The sequence below is a fragment of the Orcinus orca genome, chromosome 1 (genome assembly GCF_937001465.1).
Source record: "Orcinus orca chromosome 1, mOrcOrc1.1, whole genome shotgun sequence".
Classification (NCBI taxonomy): domain Eukaryota; kingdom Metazoa; phylum Chordata; class Mammalia; order Artiodactyla; family Delphinidae; genus Orcinus; species Orcinus orca.
The window spans coordinates 170,229,288-170,234,799 of NC_064559.1; the positions used below are offsets into that span (position 1 = coordinate 170,229,288).

The 5,512-nt window shown below is 45.6% G+C and overlaps 1 pseudogene; it reads right to left on the reverse strand.

Annotated features, from left to right (window-relative positions):
* Positions 1-2,608: 2,608 nt before the first annotated feature.
* Positions 2,609-5,235, reverse strand: LOC101276342 (serine/threonine-protein phosphatase 1 regulatory subunit 10-like; annotated as a pseudogene).
* Between the last annotated feature and the right edge of the window lie 277 nt (positions 5,236-5,512).

Sequence of the window (5,512 nt, forward strand, 5' to 3'; positions counted from 1 at the left end):
CTTTTCTTTTTTTTTAACTTTTTATTTTATATTGGAGTATAGCTGATTAACAATGTTGTGATAGTTTCAGGTGCACAGCAAAGGGACTCAGCCATACATATATGTGTGTCCATTCTCCCCTAATTATTTTTTTTTCTTGTCTTATTGTATTAACTAGGACTTCCAGGACAATGTTAAAAAGCAGTGGTGAGAGGGTACATCCTTTCCTTGTTCTTTATCTCAGTGGAAAATCTTCTCACTAATGTTGGAATCTCACCATTCAGTATAATGCTACTGCAGGTTTTTTTGTAGATATTCTTTATGCCATTGAGGAAGTTCCCCTCTAGTCCTAGTTTACTGGGAGTATTTATCATGTATGGGTGTTGGATTTTGTCAAATGCTTTTCCTACATCTATTAATATAATCATGTGATTTTTCTTCTTGAGACTGTTAAGGTTGTGATGTAATGGATTATATTAATTGATTTTCAAATGTTGAACAAGCCTCGCATACCTGGGGTAAATGTCACTTGGTATATAATTCTTTTTATACATTGTTAGAGTCTATTTACTAATATTTTGCTGAGGACGTTTTACATCTATGCTCATGAGAGAGACTAGTCAGTTTTCATATAATGAAACATCCTTGCATTCCAGGAATAAATTGCACCTGGTCATGGTGTATAATCCTTTTAATATGTTGCTGAATTTGCTTTGCCAGTGTTTTGTTGAGGATTTTTGCATCAATGTTTGTAAGGGATATTGATCTTTAGTTTTCTAATAGTATCTTTGTCTGGCTCTGGCATCAGGGTAATGCTGGCCTCACAGAATGAGTTAAGAAGTGTTCCCTCCTCTTCAACTTTTTGCAAAAGTTTGGGAAGGATTGATGTTTTTTCTTTTTAAAATGTTTGGTAGAATTCACCAATGAAGGCATTAGGAAGGGAGTTTTCCTTTGTAGGGAGATTTTTTGATTGTGAATTCAATCTCTTTACTCTTTATACGTCTATTCAGGTTTTCTGTTTCTTTGTGATTTAGTCTTGGGTTATTTTTCTAGTAATTTGACCATTTCATCTTGGTAATCCAATTTGTTGCTATATACTTGTTGATAGTAATCTCTTATAATCCTTGTTATTTCTGTAGATTCTGTAGTTATGTTCCCACTTTCATTTCTGATTTTAGTAATTCGAGTCTTTTCTCTTCCTTTTTGGTCTCTCTAGTTAGAGGTTTGTCAATTTTGTTGATTTTTTTGAAGAAGCAACTTTTTGTTTCATTGATTTTTTTCCCATTGTTTGTATATTCTGTTTCATTTATCTCTGCTTTATCTTTATTATTTCCTTTTTTTTCTGCTAGCTTTGGGTTTAATTTGTTCTTCTTTTTCTAGTTCCTTAAGTTGTACAGTTAAATTGTTGATTTGAGATTTTTTTTTCATGTGTTTATAGCTATAAATTTTCCCCTTGAAACTGATTTCACTGAGCCCTATAAGTTTTGGTATGTATGTTTTGTCAACTATTGTTGTAGAGCATACTATTTTTTTTTAATAAGCTGTTTCTCTTTCCATTGTTGATTATGAATTTACAAAATATACAAAACCAAAAGAAAAAGAAAATACTCATCCTCAAATCCATTGTGGCTCTAACCCAAGTCTGTGCACAAAATCCAACCAATGCACTGTTTTCTTAGAAAACAACTGATGCTGAGACAAGTGAAGGAGAGGGCTGTGAGAGGGCAAATCATCTTATTGAATCCACCCAGGAAAGCACGTGGTGGGGATTCAGAGGTGGCTGACAGGGCAAGGGAGCTGGAGGCCTCACACTGACAAGGTTCCAGGTGGAGGCCAGGAGCAAGCTAATTCCCAGAGGAGTGCAAGTAGTGTGACTGTCAGGCCCAGCACACTCGGCTTCAGCTGATAGAAAGCTGGTCTCACTGAAGTGTTTTACAGTTTCCAGAATGAGCTGTAGACCACCATCAATGGCCTCACCTATGCAAGCTGAAACTTTCACTGGATGCCAGTATGAATTTGCCATCACTGAACCTAGCAGACCCATAATGCAAACTTGGGTATTCACAGAAGATTGCAAAGTCTTACTTGAGAAAGGACTCAGAATGTAAAGCTTGTGTGAGAGGAAGAGTGGACATGATGTGTACTCTAGAACTCAAATCCAACTGGATTGAGCCTTCTCAGTGCAGTAGGATACACAATACCCCTTTTGCCATCTCCTCACCCCATAAGGAAGAATGAACTTGACTGGGATGATTTCATAAGTGCAGCTGATCCTACATCAGAGTTGTGTGTGCATGAGGAGGACCCACAATAGGAGGGTAGAGGTATTCTCCAGGATAACCAGCTTTAGGTTCTCAGGCATAAAGGGTAATACCAGAAAGGGGCTTGGGATACAGGGCAAATCTCAAAAAGTGAAGGCAACTTGGTCTCCTCTTAAGCAGTCCAAGGTAAATAATGTGTCCAGTCTCTCTACTCCCCAGACTGGAGGAAAATATGTACATCAATGTGCACCAGTGATCAGAAAACCCACAGGAACCCAGGCAGGTGGGCCCTGAGGGGGCCAGCTCATCAGCTGGGGAAAGGGGAAAATGGGCCTCACAGAAGCCATAAAAGTGTGAAAGGAGCAAGGCTACAGTACATAGGGGTGTGTGTGGATGGGGCGGGCAGGTGATTCCCTAGGGCAGGAGGGGCCATTGACACTCGGGTGGTAGAAGGCACAGTTGTTCTCATAGCATCAGTTGCTATGAGAACATCATGATATGTCAACAAACAGGGCAGTCTGACATGTCACCTCCATGGCTGTGGCCTCCATCAGGCCCTTGGTGACCCCCTTCTCCATGGCCAGAGCCATCATAGCCACGGTACTTACGAGGGGGTGGCCTTCGATGGTCATGGCCTCAGTGACCAGGGACATAATGAGGCCAGTGGCCATGGGGCCCCCCATAACCAGGGCCTTCATGGGGCTGATGTCCATCACAAGCACCCATTCCTCCACCAGGGCCTTCATGGAGACCATGCCCATCGCCTCCAACCATGCCCCCACCAGGGCCCCCTTGTTCATTTGGGGGTCCTCCTCCAGAGCAACCTCCTCTGGTCCCTCAGAATGGAAGAGGAGGAAGAGGTTCATTTCCTCCTTGGCCACCACGGCCTCTATGGGATGGTCCAGGACCTGGTCCTGATACCCCCAGCGTCAGGCCACCCTGAATGGGGAAAACTGGGTCATCCTAGAAGGGATTGCACTGCCCCCAGGGAGGGGGTGGGGGACCCAGGAGACGTGGACCACTGGCCCACTAGGGCACGCAGGGCCTACATGGGGACCTGGCATTGGTCCCCTAGGTCCAGGGGGGAAGTGCTGTATGCCCTTGGGGGCTCCCGGGGCCTCCCGGTAGAAAACCATTGGCTATCAGATCAGGGCCTAAGAGTCTGTGTGGCACTGGCATCTGCTTGACCTTGTCTGGATAGTCTGTTTGTTTCAGCAGTTCCTCTGTGGGATGACTGTTAGGGCTACCCACGATGGAGGGAGGATCTCTTGCACATCGATGCCTCCTCCTCCAGAACCCAGGGGGCTCTTCCCGGCACCCATGTTTTCCATAAGATCGTCCAGAACAGAAGGCAACTTGGAAACACTTACCCCATCAGGTGAACCACAGCCCAACCAACCTAATAGGCTCCAGGGTCTCAACATATGGGGCTTTATCCATGGAACATTCCTCATCTAGGGGGATGAATAGGGCTCAGGATCAGGATTGTGAGGACTTTCCTTGCTCAGGAAGAGCTCCTGAAGGATCCCCTTCTCCTGCTCAGCCTGGATGTACTGATCCTGGCTACTGCTTCCAGGGGTGATGAGAGGCGAGAGCAGCACCAGGAGCTGGGGGCACACCCAGGGCACATTCTCCTCCATGCTGTCGTGGCTCAGACGCTGGGCTACCTCAAATGCGTGTCGGCCTGACAGTCTCTCTCACTTAGCTGACTCACCAAAATCCTTGATCTTATTCACATTTACTCGTTCAGTTTCATTCAGTTCAAAATAGAAATACTCTCTGTTTGCCCTCCTCAGGTCACGTCACAGTTTTCCTCTTCCTGCCCTTCCGGGTCAGCTGGCTAGGATCTCCACTGGCTTTGCATCCCAAGCTCCTGGTTCCAAAGAGGCGGTATCCATGAGTTCTGGGACTTCAACAGTGGGGACTGGGGTCCCTGGACGTTCTGTGTCCATAGCCGCAGAAGGAGGTGCTGGCTCTAGGGAAGAAGGTTTGCTGTGCTCGGTTCTGTGCTTGTTTTCCATTCAAATGGGCTTGACTTGGCAGCTGTGGGTGACAGCACCTTCTTCTTCTTAATTTTGTTGCCTGGAACAGGTGCTGAATTTAGTGCATCCAAAAAGCCCAGGCCCTCCATAGGCTATGGTGGGATGATCTTCACTTTGATCTCTTTGGTGGCATTGGGTGTCGTGTTGAGTGGCTTGTATTTCTTCTCTGCGGGGGGTGCAGCATCTCCTGGGGCAGCTGTGGAACTCTGACACTTGAGGGAGATGGGTTTAAGGTTGTACTTGTCAGAAACCACCACTGCACTGGCATTCTTCTTTACAGGCACCGAAGATGGGGTCTCCAGCTCTAGCCTAGTGGAAAGGAATGTGACGTGACTGGGCACCACGGTTCAGAGAGACCTGGGCTTCTCCCTCTTCTCCTCTGGGGCCTCCTCAGTCTGAGTCTCAGCCTCCACCTCAGTCAAAGGTCACTCAGGAGGGGTGGTTCAACTCTTTCCCTCTTCTTTCCATTTCTTCTTATCTTTCTCAGCAGGCTGGGTACTGCTCTGGGAGTGGATGACAGTCATTCAGTCGCTGATAAGGACTGAGGCCAATTTCCAGAGCTCTTCATCCTTGCTTGACTTGCTCAGTTGCTTCACCAGTTTGGCTGTGTTGTGCTGCTTGAGATGGTCAACAGTGAGTGGTAGATGCTGCAGCGTCAGCAGAATTTGCTGCTAGAGGGGAATGTTGCTTGTTGTCTTTGAATACGTCAGCCAATTGTTAAGAAACTTGTAACTACCAACATCAGTAAACTTGACCAATATTTCTAGTTGAACAGGTCTGCAGGAGAGTGTTCAAGTAAATACATCGACTTACTGTCTTTCGTGCTTCCTTTATCATACTGAAGATCTTCGAAATCCCATCCACACTCTTGACTTCCCCATCTCAGTTAAGGAAGCTATCCAGCTTCCTTAAGCTTAAGGAGGCTCTTTGGGGTCTACGGGACCTGAACCCATGATCAAGGTTTTATCGGACTTGGGGTGGAGGGGGTTAAAATTTGGGGGAAAAAATAAAACAACCAACCAGAACCCAAAACTCAATTATTTGGGGGGCCTCATTGGATCAAAAATTCTCTTTAAAAAAAACTAAGGCCAGCTCAGTATTCATCCCCCCACCGCCACCAACTCCATTTAGGGAGGGGGGTTGTAGAAAAAAAGTTCTGAGTGGATTCAAAAAAGTAAATGCTGGATGAGTGAATTTGGGTGTGTTTGGGAAGGGAGGGTTGTTAATTAT